General features: G+C 37.5%; 1 protein-coding gene across 16 annotated transcripts in view; it reads right to left on the bottom strand.

Moving 5' to 3' along the window:
• The window catches only part of PLCB4 (phospholipase C beta 4), a 411,551-nt gene that overhangs the window by 366,661 nt on the left and 27,379 nt on the right, over nucleotides 1-17,511 (bottom strand). For 9 of the 16 annotated variants that reach the window (XM_055373250.2, XM_055373236.2, XM_055373235.2 and 6 more), the window contains exon 2: nucleotides 17,078-17,133. The exons of the other annotated variants lie outside the window; for them this stretch is intronic. The gene's annotated coding sequence lies outside the window, so the exon portion shown is untranslated. The remainder of the gene's footprint in view (nucleotides 1-17,077; nucleotides 17,134-17,511) is intronic. 16 annotated transcript variants of the gene reach the window in all.

Below are 17,511 nucleotides of genomic sequence, written 5' to 3'. Positions count from 1 at the left end.
AACCTTAGAATGTAGACTACACATCCTGCCTGCACTTCTGCACAATCAGAATGTGAAGTTCCCTTTCCCAATCACAGAGAGGTTCTCAAAGAATGTTCTCTTGGAGAACTGCCAGTGTTTTGTGCTGCTATCTGAGGAAGCATTCTTGGAGGTGCCCATGAGCTAAAGCAGCAAAGGGCTCCGACTCTAAAACATTTCAAGCATTTTAATTTTTATTACAATTTAAACCATGTAAGCACAACCCTCAGAAAAAGAAAAACTCAATTAACAAACTTTACTTTAAAGAGTCCATTTTTCTTCTAAGTATAAGCTGTGGGATGGCACCTTGCACACACACTCACATAAATTGATGTCAAGGCTTACAGGACCGCCATTCCTTCACCTCCTAGACTGCTGCATTTCAAACCTTATAATGTCTCCCTTTAGCTGCTTTAGGGACTTGGCATGAGATTTTTCAGCAGTCAGTTCCTTCAGCAAGGCCTGCTTTTGTGGAAAGGGTAAAATTTTATACTTACCAATTTGAGAAGCTGAATTTTTTTTTAAAAAAAAGGGCAAGAGGAAATTGTTATAATTATAGAGACAGCTTTTGCATGCAAAATCAGTTTTCCTTGGGGAAATCTGCGCACTCTCTATAAGGAATCCCCAGGCCAAAAGTACACATTATGCTTTTCAGCTCCAGTCTTTTTCAAAGCCATGCACTTGCCCAGGAATTGCATAAAGGGACTATGAATATGCTCCAGGCCTAGCCCAGATAAGCTGTTTATAAAACAAAAGACTTTACAAAGTTTTTTATAATATTTTAAAGACATATGGTATGCCTGAGGAACTGACCATTATCAATCAGTGTGAGACAATCAATAAAGAGTAGGGTATTTGGGCCAGGCACAGTGGCTCATACCTGTAATCCCAGCACTTTGGGAGGTCGAGGTGGGCAGATCACTTGAGGTCAGGAGTTTGAGACCTGCCTGGCCAACATGGTGAAACACCATCTCTACAAAAATACAAAAATTAGCCAGGCATGGTGGCCCGTGCCTGTAATCCCAGCTACTTGGGAGGCTGAGGCAGGAGAACCACTTGAACCCAGGAGGCAGAGGTTGCAGTGAGCTGAGATCATCCCACTGTACTGCGGCCTGGGCAACAGAGCAAGACTCTATCTCAAAAAAAAAAAAAAAGAGTAGGGTATTTGTTTCAGCAGGTCTCCAAAACGTATCTAAACACTGTTCACAAAGATAATCACTGTAAAAGGCCTTCTCTTCAGATTCTTAACACTTCCAACTACATAATAAAAATTGGTCACAGCTGTTATGAAATGCTAAGAGTTAAGGATATTTTTGTGATAATGAAAGTAAAGCATAGGTAAAGGGACTATCCAAAATAAAGATCCATTTTTTAATTTGGTCTAAATGTAAGGCATATTTGTCTTTGCTTTTAATTTTAGAAAAATATTTTAGGTAATGAGCCTTGAAAAAAGGTGATAGTAATACTTCCCACTAGTGGACTTTAAGACACATTAAATACATATTTCTATATACTTCATAGTGGAAAAAATACTTTGAGAAGGCAATATCCCATTTTAAATCAAAGTAATTATTTCTGTATGGAAGAAAATCCCTATGTTTTATGAGAGTTACTTGGAGCAGGCCATTCGTCTCAAAGAGGCTATTTTTATAATACAATAAATAAAATATTCTTAAATGAACTGCCCATCAATGGGAGAAAATTGTCCATTTGTGTTAAAAGAAGTCTATTTTTGTCAGGTCTTTCCAAAGCAAACAAATTAGCAGTGGCTTTGGGAACTGTGAATCCACAGCCTCAACAGCAGTTGTCCAAAATTAAAGGTTTGTCAGAATGGGTGGGTGGAAGATAGAAACATTTCAAATGAGTATAAACATTTTATAACCCAGACAGAACCTTTCAAGAGTATCCCCACAGACTGAAATGATCTGTCACCTGGGCTAGGCCCCAGCTTCATAAATGGAACTTTCATAAATGGAATATTTTCAAAAATAACAATGAGAGAAAGCAACTCTTTGAAAAACAGATTTAAAGTAGAAAACATTCATAATATATTAAGTAGGAAAAGGAGGTTACAAAAGCATGAGATCTCAATTTCGTAAAACAAACAAAAACCAAATAAGATCCACACTGCCATCCGAAGAACACCCCATTACAACATTAGTGGGTGCAGGGCCAAAGCCAGTTCTCTGTCCAATAACTTCCAGGCTTTGCCCAATGTACCTTCCCAAGTAGAGAAGAGTCATAGAGCCCTTTCAGGAAGCTCATCCCTGAGGAGGGTGTGTGTGACAAATCTAAGTCTAACATCGTTCAATCTGGCATTTTCCCAAACGTATATGACATGGAAAGTTTCCCAATGCCCCCAGTGACCCAGAACACCTATTAACATTCTTAGCAGCTCACCTTGGAAACAGTTTGAATAATAAACTGAATACCTGCTTAATGAATACAAGTAGTCAAAAAAATTGATGAAAGACCAAAAAGAACAACAGTACAATATCAAAAGTGGTGATTTGTGGGTTGTAGGATTTTGGATTATATTAATTTTCCAAATTTTCTATAACAAACATATTACCTTCATGATTATGAAAAAAAATACAGTATTTTACGATGCCTAAAGGGCTACACTGTTCATCTTCCTCTAAACTATTCATTGGTGAAGAGGACATTTGGTACTTCAAATGCCAACACACTAAGTTGGAGAAAAGCAGAAAGATCTGGCAATCTGTAGATTGCCACATGTAGACCATCTATAAAAGGCCAGCTATAAAAGAAACGTAGTCAGCTTAAATACTGTTCTCAGATTTCTGGTGTCCTATGAAAATAAATGAAGCAAGGAGTCCAGCCCTGGCAAAAGATGAAGGAGAACCTCAGCCTCACTAATTTCCTGTTTATTCTCTCAGATGCCAACCATTATACAGCAGCCTTTGGGAGAAATGTAAAATGTGTAGAGATAATCTAAACACTGTTTAGTCTTTTTATTTCCCCCACAAAAGACAGTGTAAATAGAAGAGAAATGATAGCTTACAAGACATTTTTATGAATCTGAGACAATAATGTATATGTCCATTGAAAGATGTTTAAATCCTATGTTTTAAAGATTCATATTTCATTGAAATAAATGCTAATCAGTGTAAGTTGTTCTTTTCCATCAAAAATATATTTTTGGCATTTCTTCTTCAACTTTAATTTTTATTATATGTTTAAAAAAAAAAATTCCAGACAATATGGTTGAAAGGCTATGCTAGCCTTGACCTGTGCATTCATTTTCTATGCGGAGTTTCAAAATGTTCTACAAATTAACACATTGCAAAAAATAGTTGAGTACTGTTTAGTAAAATACCCATTGCTTAATAATAATAATTTTAAAAAACTCTACTAACCTTCTCTGTGGAAACTTGTCCATAAACTTGAATAACAGATTCACAGAACATCAGGGCTAGAAGAAAGCTAAACTGGGCCTCCATACCCTTGACTCCCAATATTGAGGCCTGAATTGGTTAAGTGCCTCCCTCTAAGTCACACAGCTACTTAGGGACAACACAAAGCCAGATGACAATTTCCAGAAGACTGAGATTTTGAAGCTGTAACTGAAAACTCCTTGAGTTAATTAAGACAATGACTGCAGTTCAGTCCTGGCAAGAAAAAAAGGATAATATTTATGTGAGAACGAACTTAGTCCATCTGTGGCTGGCACACAAATCTTTCCCTTCACTATATTAGGCTTTCACTTTAACTTGTTCTGCCTGTCTTCCAAACAATTTTTGACTGATATCAGAAAACAAAAATCCTCCTGTTATTTCATGAGCCCAGCTTTTATAATTTGATAAGCACTAGAATATGTGTATTGTATGTAAGTTGCAGAGGGGTGGTGGTAGGGAGTAGGGGAAAGGTTTATTAAATCAAGAAGCTATCATTTTAGGCCATTACGAAAAAAAAAAGCAATCATTTTATTTATTTCCCACACTCATGCATTACAATCCCACATGAATTGCCTACCAGTGAAAATTGTGAGATTCTCCTTCTCAAATAGGGAGACTGCTAAAATTCTATTTTAAAGTTTTATTGACATTTTTATTCATAATTTCCAGAGAAAGGACCAGAAGTGTGAGTTGGTTGTTTTTGTTTTCTTTTGTTTTAATCAAATCAACTGCCTAAAGAAGAAACTGAAACTCCAGCACAATTCTGGTACTCTTATAGCCACACCATTTTATAAATGTTCAATACTTTAGACCCAGGCACACAAATTCACATCTCTGCTCTGAAGATCGTGCTATATTGTTTAAGTATCAGGGAAACTATTCATCTATGAAAAATGTATACATTTTCAAGTCTATTCAGGCTAAAGTTAGTGTTAAGAGCAGCTAACACTTTTTTTTGGTGGGGGGCACCTTACATTTCTGGGACTCAATAAAGTTTACCAGGCACCTGGTTTTTCCTATGCAACCTACTTCAACTACCCCTTTCTCCTCTCTCTCTTTCTCTCTCTCTCTCTCTCTCTCTCTCTTGTTTTCTCTCTTCCTCTCTCTCTCATCACTCTGTATCTCTCTCCTGCAATTGACTTTGCTTTCTCACTAGGCTTTTCCCCCATGTTATTCCAAGTTTGGGCAGCTGCACCTGGATCAACCAGCTTATATTTAAATTAAACTATCTGACACGACATGTAAAATTGTCTTTCAGTAATTTTAATTCATTTTTCTTTTTTTTTTTGGCTGCTATATCCAATTTTAATGGTAGGGAATATATTTGGCATTCTTGAAAAAAAAGAAGATCTTGTTCCTTTTGAATTCTTAATAATAATTAGTATTATCATCATCATCATTTCCATGCTTCACAATTCATACCTCAGCAAGGAATTCAAGCTGACATGTTGTGCTGATCCAACTTTTGCACCAGCCTCCTGTTCAGTCAAATCTCAGTCCTCATCTTCTTTGACAGCCCCTCTGATTAATCCTCCCTCCTTGAAACACTCAGCAGGTGGATTCTAAGACACCATATGCCCTTGGTTTTCCTCCTACTTCATTAGCTCACTTTATCCCTGATCTCTAACACTGATTCTTCCCTATCTCCCCACCCTCTAAGTGCCCTTAAACTCAGTCCTCTGAGTCTTGTCTTTGCTTCTTGTCCACATTCACTTTTCTAGTGACTTCATCCAGACTCACAACTCCCACATTTACACATCTTCAGCCTAGTCCCATCTGAATTCCAGACTCTTAATATCCAACTAACTCCTGGTTCTGTCTTCATTTTGGACACCTAATGGGAATCACGATTTTACATATCCAAAACCAACTCCTGATATTCTCCATTCAAACCTCTCATAATGCAGGCTTCCCCATTCTAGTAAATAGCACTTCCATCTTTTCAATTGCCCAGGCACAAAACCTTGGAATCCCCTTCACCACCTCTTCCTTCCTCATACCTTACGTGGAATCCATGATCAAATCCTACTGACTCCATCTTCAAAAGAGATCGAGAATCTCACCTCTTCAAACCACCTCCATCCCTCCAAACCTCGTTAAAATCAATATCCCCCAATCTCCCTTGATTACACAGGAACATAACCTCCTGATTCTCCTTCTTCTGGACGTGCTCCCTCACAGTGTACTCTGAACTCAGCAGCCAACGTGAGTCTTCTCAAAAGTAACATCCCATCACTCTTGGGTCCCAATTCTCCAAAGGCTCCCTATTCCATTTAGAGCAGGAGTCGAAGTCCACACAGAAGACTATAAGACCCTCCTCCCTACGCCACCCTCCTGCCCAATCTCCCAGCACTCTCCTCACGTTCAACCCGGGGCTTCCTTGCTCTTCTTCAGAAACAGCAGGTTCACCTCTGCCTTATGGCATTGGCATTTGCTACCTCCCATTCCCAACAGCCTGAGGAGGTCGCCCCCCCAGATGACATATAATCCTTCCTTAGCAACTTAGGGCCTTGACTCAAAGACCACCATCTCAGGCCGGGGTGGGTAGGCTTCCCTGTTAATCTTTTCTAAAATGACAACACACCCTCTGCTCCCTATTCCCCCTTTTCTCTGTAATGATAATCAGTAACTATATGCTAAAATTTTGACTGTTGGTTGTTCCGTCTTCCCCACTAGAATTTAAGCTGCAAGCTGAGATTTTTACTTCTTTAATGCACTTCTGAAGCCCCAGCTCCTAGAATAGTACCACACCAGACATAAGAGTATAATCCACAATTCTTGAACAAGTAAATAAATGCTCCACTATAACCTGGTTTTTCTTTACAAAAGGTCAAGATAATCTTCCCACACAAATAAACACACAACTAATCGAAAGGGCAGGGACAAGATTGGCCATGACTGGGTAACAGTTGAAGCTGGGTGATAGTCATATGGAGATGGTTTAGGCATTCATTCTACTTTTGTGTATATTTGAAATTTTCTATAATAAAAAATGAATATACATTTGTTTAATTATTTAATGACCGCATAGTATTCCACAGTCTGACTACCATAACTATTTAACCAATAACCCTACTGGAGGATATTTAGGTTTCATCTTTTTCTCTATCACCAAAGATGTTAGGATAAATAATCTTACACAACTATCCAATTTGCCTTACAACAAATTCCTAGAAATAGAAGGGTTTGCACATTTAAAATCTTATACATACTGCCAATCTTCCCTTCACAAAGTCTGACCCAGTTTATGTTCCCATTGGCACATTAAAGGAGTGCTATTCTAAGAGTGGTCCATAGAATGGTGCTAGACTGCAAAATGTTCCTGACTGGTCCACTGAGATAGGTCCAGAAATTGAGAGTAAACATTTAGAAATATTTAACGCAATTTGAGAGAGTTAATTTTATGTCTGATGAACATTGTGTGTGTGTGTGTGTGTGGGTGTGTGTGTGCGCGTGTGTCATATTTGATATTTTATTCCGAATATCTGTGATTTTTGATTTCTGGCTACTTATTTTTACTGTATGTTACAATCATATCTGTCAAAAACAGACTGGGAAAATATGGCCCTTCAGTGCAGTTTGAAAAAAAAAAACTACACTGTTTGCCCACAGCATCATCAATTATGAACTTTTTGCTTGTTTTTACCTGTCATTTTAGTTACCGAGAAATATAGGTTGGTGCAAAAGTAATTGCGGTTTTTGCCATGACTTTTGATGCAAAAAACCACAATTACTTTTGTACCAACCTAATAATATACCACTGTTGGTTTAATTTGCACTTTTGATTGCTGACAGATTTGACCATCTTTTTATATGTTTGACGGCCCCATATTCATTATTTTAACTCCACAACTTTATTAAATGTTCATCTTGCTGATAAGGTTGTCAGAGTTTATTTTAGAAGCTCTTTATACTTTGGGAATATCAGCCTTTGTTGATCATATTGTTTGTAAATGTTTTCCCGGTATATGGTCTGTCCTTCAAACAAGTTGAGATGGTTGCTGACATTTTGAAAAATAAAGATGTAAAACATATGTATATGTAGTCACATTTTTAAATCCTTTCCTTCATGGTTTCTACTTAGAGATGACTTCCCCACATACACATAAATTGTAAAAATATTTATCCATAGATTTTTATCATAAATTTACAGTTTATCTTGTTATATGTATAATTTTGATCCCTAGAATTATTTCTATATTAGCAGTGTGGTAGAGACCCTGCTTTATTTTTCCAGAAGACTTTGCAGGTGTCCCAATACCTTTTATTGAGTAATTAATCTTTTTCCTACCAATCTGAAACACCAATCTTATCATATGCTAAATTACCATATATGTGTATGTAAAACAAGGTTCTTTAATATTTTACTCATTGATGTATCCCTGTATCAATACCATTGTTCAATCATCATTGACTTAAAATATTCTTTAATATCTAAGATGCCAAGTGCCCCTCATAAGTATTTCTTCTAATTCTGAGAGTATTAATAGGTTCATTCTTCCAGATGCAGTTTGGAATTATTTTGTCAAGTTCCCTAGTTTTGACAGAAATTGTACTGAGTGTACACTTCAATTGAACAAATCTGATATTTTTGTATTACTACACTGAATCTGGCTTTCCAAGAACAAAGAATCTCTCTCCACTAATATGAAACTCATTTTATGTCCTACAATTCAGTTTTGTAGCTTTCCTTACTTAGTTCCTACCATACATTTCTAGGAAAGTCATTCCAAACTTTTGTATGGTTGTACTGTTATTTTGGATGTGATCTCTTTTTAATAATATTGTCTAATATTTATGCTTGGTAATTAAATCATCAATTTTTACTTATTTAGTTTGCAGCTAACCAGCAATTTTAATCAACAATCATAGTACTTCTAATAGCTTTTTAGGTGAGTCTAAACATACTCTGTTAATTTCATTCATATCTTCATTCACTCATTTTTTTAAAAATCAAGCACTTGTTACATATATCTCAAGATATCAGAGCAACTAAAGATTAATATTATATTTAAAAATATGGATCTCCTCCAAGGAACATAAAATCTAGTAGAGCATATAAAATATACACATATTATTGTACAAGACAGAAATTGGGAGGTCTTTAAAATGGTACAGTTAAACTGTATGATGAGAGGTAACAGAAAGACATACTACAGAAGGATGGAGAGCTTAAGGAAGTCTTCATGTGAGTGGTAGCATTTATTATGAGGACAGAATGTTAGGATGTGAAGAGATTAAAGGGATAATATTCTAGGAAGAGAGAAAAAAAGTATAATCCAAGGCAAAAGAAGAAAAATCCAGATAAATTTGGGCTAAAACGCAGGGTATACTAAAGAAGGAATAGGGTAAACTAATAAATGGACTGTTCTGAATGCAAGACTAATTTTGTTCTTAGGTAGAAAATGGGGAGCTACGGGACAAACAGAGCTATGTTCTAGGAAATTGAATCTGAGGACAAGATGTAATTTGGGGGTGAGAAGGACTGAGGCAGAGAGAGTATGGTAATTTTAAAACATGGTCCCCAAATTCTTTGACACTTCTCCAGTTGAGAGGTAGGAGTCTGTATTCCCACTCCTTGAACTTAGGCTTTGTGGCTGCTTGACTATAATCCAGCAGAAGTGACACTACACCAGTTCCCATGTCCAGACCTTAAGAAAGTGACAACTTTTACTTCTATCTCTTGGAACGTTTACTCTTGCAACTCAGCCACCATGCTATGAGGAAGACCAAGCAGTCCATTGAGAGCCCACATGGTGATGACGGAAGTCCCTAGTTCTTAGCTCCCAGCCAACTGCTGGCATCAACTTGCCAGGCATGTAGGTGAATCATCTCACAAGTGGATCCTCTGGCATGCAGTCAAAATATCTCCAGCTGATGCCATAAGGGGCAGAGATGAGCTTTCTCTGTGAAACCCTGCCCTAACTGCAGATTTGTGGTTGTTACTGTTTCAAGCACTCAGTTTCGCGGTGGTTTGTTGCACAGCAATAGCAACTGGAACAGAGACCAATTTAGAGGCTCTCATAATAGTGCATATCAATGAGAAAAATGACTTAAAAGCAGCTGTGAGAAGGGGGGAAATGGGTTAAGATGCCAGCATATTCTGAAGGTGCAATTAATAAATGGGAAAATTGCAGCCTAAAATTAAAATTATAATTTAGCCTCTTAGTTATTTCTCTGAATAAGAATTAACTAGATAGAAATAGTTATTTACTAATATTTTGGATGGGAAAGGGATTTTCTAGTACAAAGTAGTAAATGTGGCAAAACTGGAAATACTCTAAAGACAACCTTTGGGGATTTAACATAGACCAATCACTCTCAAATTGTGTGCTCAAGACAAGTTCAGGGTTCTGAAAGGTCAAAATTATTTTCATAATGATACTAAGAAATTATTTTCCTTTTATTATTCTCACTCTCTGAAAGAGTTTTCCAGAGCCTTCATCATGTTCAATATCTCAATAAACTGCAGAAGCAAATAAGGGAATTCACATATCTTTTATTAAGCAAGACTTTAAGAGATTTGCAAAAATATTAAATGGTGCCATTCTTCTCACCAAACATATATTGTTTGGAAAAATACAGTAATTCTTCATTTAAAAAATTCTTACTTACGTTAACATGTAATGGGTTTATCACTGTTATTTAAAATAAGTATTTGTAAATGTCCCCATTTTACTTTTTAATATAGCAAATAGTTATGATATAAGCTGCATGTTAAAAAGCTGTTTAGAACTCTGAACAATTCTTAAGAGTATAGAAGGGTCTTAGACCAAAAAGTTTGAGAAGCACTCCATACTGGAGTAGTCAGCACAGAGTATATGCCAATGTGTTAAAAAGTACAATGGAATGGCAGGAACCCGGGAGGCGGAGCTTGCAGTGAGCCGAGATCCCGCCACTGCACTCCAGCCTGGGAGACAAAGCAAGACTCCGTCTCAAAAAAAAAAAAAAAGTACAATGGCAGAGTAGACATGAAGAAGAACAAAGGCAGCAGGAGTGAGTATATGTGGTTCCTACAAGTCCTAGACTTAATTATCATCATCGCCTTCATAGTTTATATGGAAGTGACAGCCATGCAGCTATTTTACGCAAACTTTTTTTGGTGTTCATAATAATCTTGCTGAATAGCACCTTTAAACCCCAGAGAACATGGCAGGAGAGATTAAATCATCTGTCTCAGGTTACAAAGTGCTGATATTAATAATGTCTTATTTTTGTTCAAGCTATAGCCCCCCCCCCCCCAAATATGCTCTGGCATTATTAAGAGGAAAAAGTAGGTATATTAAGTCAACAGAAATAAACTGTTAACATAAGTAGTTATTTCTGTTTATTAAGCACTTTTCCCCTAAAGAACTAAAAACATTTCAAATAGATCAGCATGCATAAAACCTCCATTAATAACCTTACAGGTATACAGTTGCTATTTCCATATTGTAGAAGAAGAAAATGTTATTAGTTAATACACAGTAAACTAAAAAGCAAAAACATTAAATCCCTAATTCTTCATCTCTGCCAAGCAATCATTTACATGTCATGCCAAAAGCAAAATGTATATCTCGAACCACCACATTTGCTGCTTTTAAATGAGTATCAAATACTTTCTCCTTCTGTTGTAATCTAAGATGATTTTGTATAATTGTTTCCCTCTTTCCATCTTCATTGGCTGCCTCTATCATCTATATAGAACTATTAAGCCTGGGAAATGTTTTCTAATAAGACCATCAACCATTTTCTATACATTTATGAAGCAAAATTAGTCACGGAACTTGCATTCTCAGTTACCGCAATCTTTGTAGTGATCCAGGAGGATTAAAAACTCAATCAGAACGCTGATTTACAGCCAGGTGCGGTGGCTCATGCCTGTAATCCTAGCAATTTGGGAGGCTGAGGCGGGCAGATCACCTGAGGTCAGGAGTTCGAGACCAGCCCAGCAAACATGGTGAAACCCTGTCTCTACTAAAAATACAAAAATTATCTGGGCATGGTGATAGGCACCGATAATCCCAGCTACACAGGAGGCTGAGGCAGGAGAATCACTTGAACCTAGGGAGCAGAGGTTGCAGTGAGCCGAGATCATGCCACTTCACTCCAACCTGGGTGACAGAGCAAAACTCCATCTCAAAAAAAAAAAAAAAAAAAATGCTGATTTACAAAACTGGCAAATTGTTTTTACAATGAGGCACTAAGCTTTCCTCTAACTCTTAGACCTATCTGTAAGCAACACTAGGCAATATGTAGGGAAATGTATGTAGGCCATAATCATACTCTTGTATAAGCCATGCTACTACTCAATGCAAGAAGATGATTCCACATAATGGGCAACTGAAAAATGAAAAAATGTCAGCTAATAAGTGATAAAAAGAAATAATGAGATTTATGTGGCTGAATGAGGGTGTACAAGGGTAATGTCAGCTTCTGCAATGAACAAATCTGAAAATACATAAAGTTAACATAATAGAACCTTATTTCTCTTTCTTGCTTGCATAATTTATGCTCCATCTTTCATTGTATAGAGTTTGTTACTGGGAAAGACGGCAAATATGACTATTAAAGATTTTCTGTTCAGGACCATGTGGATTCCTGAATAGGAATAATGAGGAGCCATCCATGATGCAATGATTTAGACTCAGATTCACTTGATCCTGTCTCTCACCATCCCCTCAGGCCTCCCAGTCATCTGCATCTAACCACAGGAAAGAGGACGATAGAGCCTGGGGTTTCGAAGCCTTGTCCCAGATTTGCCCTACAGGACTGGTCACATTGTGTTGGTGAGGACAAATCATGTAGCTCACCTACATACAAATGGAGGCTGTTCCACCAGTCTCTCTGGTTGGGCGGCTGCTTCACACCATACTTCTTTTCCATTGAGGGCTGAGCATAAGTGATGATGGACAGCAGGCAACCTCTGTCCCTGGGGTGATGGTTCCACTGCCAGGCAAACCTCTGACCAATTATCATGAAATATGAAGAAATGGGCCACCAGAAACTTCACCTCACAGGCGGGCAGCCTACCCACATAAAAATCATGCTTGGGATGAGGAATCCCTCCACGGGCGACACACCGTAGCATTCTACGGAGGAAGCTGTGGCACTGTCGAGATGATGCAGATGGTCACACAGCTGCTGTGTGCACGAAAGTGGGAATCAGTGCACAGGAGGAAGAGACAATATGCTTAAGAACTCAAAACATAACGTGAAACAATATGTGAGTCTATCTGTTCTGGAAAAGCAATAAAACAGGCATATCAGCCTAGCCAAGTAGGAATCAGAAAAAGAGTGATTATTCACAGGCAACAGTTTTGATTACATGGTGCATATAAGAAACAGAATTATAAACACAATTCTCTATCAAAAACAAAAAATGGAGTTGCTCCATTACTAAACCCATGTGGGATGTTTGAAATTCTGATATATGTATTCTTCCATTAAAGTATATTCCTTTCCATTAAACAAGTCAGCATATCTTCCTTGTGTTACAGCTAAGTGGTTTCTTTTGATTTTTTTTTAATTTTCCTGTTATGAACTTTGAGGTTACAGTGAGCTGCAGTCATGCCACTGCACTCCAGCCTGGGCAACAGAGCAAGACCCTGTCTCTAAAAAAAATTAACAATAACAAATAAAATTAAATTGTCCTGTTATTATTCCATGTAAGGAGGATGTCCATTAGAACAAGGGAGACTAGTCCAGCTCCTTATACTCATGGGAAGGCTGTTTCCATTAGTATTGCTTCTGTTCCCAGTAACTAACTCTGTTTCACCTACTGCACTGTTGGTGCTGGTCACCACAGGTGGCTATGGACCTGCCACCATGGTCCTGCCCGCACCAGTGATGGGCACAATTCCAAACCATTGCCTCTCTAAGTCACCTCTCCAGAGCCCCAGTCCCAGATGTGACAAACCTGAAGTCCCATGAGTGTGCCTACTTGCTGGCAGACATCAAGAAAAACACAAAAGTGGGCATTTCTGCTTGGGAAGTTAAAAGAAAGCTGGCACTTTTATCCACCCAGCTTCACACAATGACGAATGCCCCCAAATTCAGGAAAAGGATTCAGATACCAGGTAGCCCAAATGGGAATAAATGTCTACTGTACACACAATAAAATGTTAATTCAAACTGGCACATGGACCCCTGTCGCTTGTCAGGGGATATGGGCCATAATGAAAGGGAGGGGAGCTGGAAGATTACGGGGAAACAATTTTCTTTTCCACGCATTCACTAAGGACTCCTGTCCATAAAAATCTCCCACGATTTATAGGGTAAACCAGGCTTTGTCTTCTCCATTCCATGCCAGGACCCCAGGGACAAAGCCCCTAGGAATAGCTTTGTGGTGTTGGTACTACTCGTGGCATGCAGCAGTCCTAGTGATGACAATTGTCCCCAGCATTGTCAAAAAAAAAAAACTCTCTATGATGATGATAATGTTCTATGTGCTGCCCTCTAGCCACATGTAGCTAATGAGCATGTGAATTGTGACTGGTGTAAATGATGAACTCAATTTTTAATTTTCTTAATTAAAATAACTATATGTGGTTAAATTTAAATGACCACATGTGGCTGCTAGCTTTCGTACTGAAGAATACATCTAACCAAGCTACCATACAAGAAAATGGACTGTTTAAAAGTTTTTAGAAGAAAGTTCCTCTATTGCCCCTAGTAACCTAATCTAATATCTAATAAAATAAACATCTGAGTATTTCTTTCTTCTGACTATTTAAAAACATTCTGGCCCTGTCTTGCTTGAATCATGGATCCAATCTTAACATGATTCAGATACCTTCCCCATGTTCTAGAGCAACAACTTTCAACTTCTTTCTTTGATTATGAGAACCATGTTTAATGTCAAAATGAATTGTTAGCCATTTATAATAGTAGTATAAATGGTAGTAGTATAAAGTAGATTTAATTTCTATTGATTAAGAAAATACATTATAATAAAAAAGCTCCTCTTAATTCAGTAACTTCATATTCATATATATTTCCTTATAGCAGGAATGATACAGAGTTTTAAAATAGTCATATATATATATACGTATATATACATACATATATATGTATATATACGTCGCCAGACAGTTAGGAGCACAGTCTTGAAAAGGCTCCACAACTGCATGGGTAACAGAGCCCAGGAGGCTGTGGAGTATTGTAAAATCCTGGAGTATTGTAAAATCCTGGAGTATGTGGCAATTAATTCCAAGGATGTCTCATGTATTAAATAGTTTCATATATATATATACACACACACATACACACACACACACACACGTATATATATGTATATATATACACACACATATATATGTATATATGTACATATACATATATATGAGACTAATATATATACGTATATATACATGTATATATATGAGACTATTTAATACACGAGACATCCTTGGAATTAATTGCCACATACTCCAGGACTTTTACAATACTCCACAGCCTCCTGGGCTCTGTCACCCACGCAGTTGAGGAACCTTTTCCAGAATGTGCTCCTAACTGTCTGGCGACCTTGCAGATATGTGAGTTTTTATTCCCAAGAGGGATTTTAGATTAATGTTGGATAAATGCGAAAAAGCAACTTTCCTAGTAGTTGAAAGTCAAATTTTTTCTATACATATCCGCTAGCAGATACGTGATACAGATGATTTATGCTGCAGTTAAGTCCAATCATTATTCAAAGATGATCAAGGTTTAATAATTTGGATTTCCTAAAAGTGTATTTTTATAACTCAGCATTTATATCACACTTATCAGCTCTTTTGCAGTCATCATTCTATCAAAGATTATCCTCACTCTCTGTCTTTGATTAACTCATGTTTCTCTGTATCGTCTTTGAAGCCAACATTTAAATAAATAATCTGAGAAAAAAAGAAAACATTTATTTAACTATTATGCAGTCAATTCACTGCAATTAATTGCATACAGCAGGTTTTTGAACTCTGATTTTGAAGCAAATTCGCAACAATCTCTCTGGTCTCTGTAAGTTCACTCTGCTAGCATACTCTCATAGGGTTTATCTATGTCCAAATGCCAAATTTACACGGGTGGCTCTATTTATCTTAAATGGGCCGAACATTACAACTCAGCTTCAACTCCTCTATTTCCAATTTGGAAATCAATGTATGTTCGTTCTCCACACTAGATTTCCAATGATATAGTATGGACCATAGTCTTCACTTTTTGCTATCTAGAGGTGGGTGCTTTATAAGTAACATGTGAGCAACTGCTTGGTGAGCTCTGTCAGAGAGAACCAAGCCATTCCCAGGGCAGAGATGGCTGGGAGCTAGCTGGATGGGCAATTAAAAGCTGGAGGTGAATGGTCACTCTTGTGAGGTTGCAGAAGAATGAGGAAAGACACCATCAGCATCACGAATTTGTTATTATAATTAAATCAGGACAAACTGTTTCTACAGCCTAACTTCTCAGCCCAGAAATGATCTAAAAGCTAAAATCTTACAGTCTGAGAGCCAACTAGAGGATAACATGAAAGGATCATGGCACAAGGTCAGATTTGACCACTGTGACCTTAAAACACCCCCCAAATCTCTGAGGCAGTCCTGTGGTTTGGGGTGACAGCCCCATGGGACCCACCATACCACTCATGCCTAGCGGTTTCCCAGTCTCCACAGGCACTCCCTGAACGCATGGCTCTAGTCAGAACCAAGTCCCCAACTACACCTTTCAGAACAGGGGAGCCAGTCCATATTTCAGAATAAAAAGTATGAGATAAAAACCAAAAAAAAAAAAAAAAAAAAGGCCAGCCTGTGGCTCACACCCATAATCCCAGCACTTTCGGAGGCCGGGGTAGGCAGCTCACTTGAGATCATGAGTTCGAGATCAGCCTGGCCAACATGGTGAAATCCCATCTCTACTAGAGATACAAAAATCAGCTGGGCGTGGTGGCGGGCACCTATAGACCCACCTACTTCAGAGGCTAAGGCAAGAGAATCACTTGAACACAGGAGACAGACGTTGCAGTGAGCCAAGATCACGCCACTGCATTCCAGCCTGGGTGACAGAGCGAGACTCTGCCTCAGAAAAGAAAAAAAAAGAAAGCCAAAGTGGCTCCTAAGCTAGTATGAGTTCACTCCATGAAATCTGGAAACCTCTTGCAGGCTCTGTATGGATTACAAAAAGATACCGTACCCCCAAGAATGCCCCCAACCTTATTACAGCTGACAAAGTATCCAGCAAATCACAATCCACACAATGAAAAAGAAATCTCACACCACAAAATGAAAGATACCACATTTTTTACTGGCCACAGACCATTTTACATTTCCACACTGTCTTGGTTTCCTAGAAAGATGTCACCCACTGAAAAAGACAGGAACACATTTCATCAAGATGAGCTGAAATAAATGTATTGCGATAAAAAATGGATCTGCTGAGAAGCATTCACTTATTATACATCACATACATTGACTGCTGTAGACATCAACTTTTGTCTCAAAATAGTCATTCTTTAAAAAGACTGGCAAACTTAAATATTGAATTTAGAAAGATGAATCTGTGGTTTTAATTCAATTCACAATGGCACGTGTTAGTGGCATAAAAAATTGCTTCTCGATTAAATCATCTGGGTTGTAATTTATTCAAGATAAAATTTTTTTAGTCACAAATTAAAAAGCACATACACCTACCTTTTTAAGGGAGGTCACATTTTCAGGATTCTGTATCAGAGAGAAATCGTCTTTTCCTGTGAAGAAAAAATAGAAGAAAAACTACCTACTAGTAACAATAAAGAGCAAATGTGAATTTTTAAGACCAGCCTATAATCTTACCATGTTGTGTTTCATTTATAATATTAAACAAATGGAAATCTTTAAATTAGACTTGAAATATTTCTTCATTTCTATCTACATAAAACATTTTACAGATTTTAATTCCAATGATTTGTTTTTTAAAGAACAAAATGGAGAAAATCAAATGGAAAATGGATAAAAATAAATGAAAATTGCTCAAAATTAGAATTAAAGTATTTACTTCACATCTATCCCAATGACATATTTTCAAACATTTTGCTTAATTCCATAAAGTAAATGTATAAACAAAGAAGGAAATATATAAAACTCCA

This window comes from Gorilla gorilla, chromosome 21 (genome assembly GCF_029281585.2).
Source record: "Gorilla gorilla gorilla isolate KB3781 chromosome 21, NHGRI_mGorGor1-v2.1_pri, whole genome shotgun sequence".
NCBI lineage: Eukaryota > Metazoa > Chordata > Mammalia > Primates > Hominidae > Gorilla > Gorilla gorilla.
The sequence above is the reverse complement of the archived record's forward strand: the minus strand, read 5'-3'. Positions and strand labels throughout refer to the sequence as shown.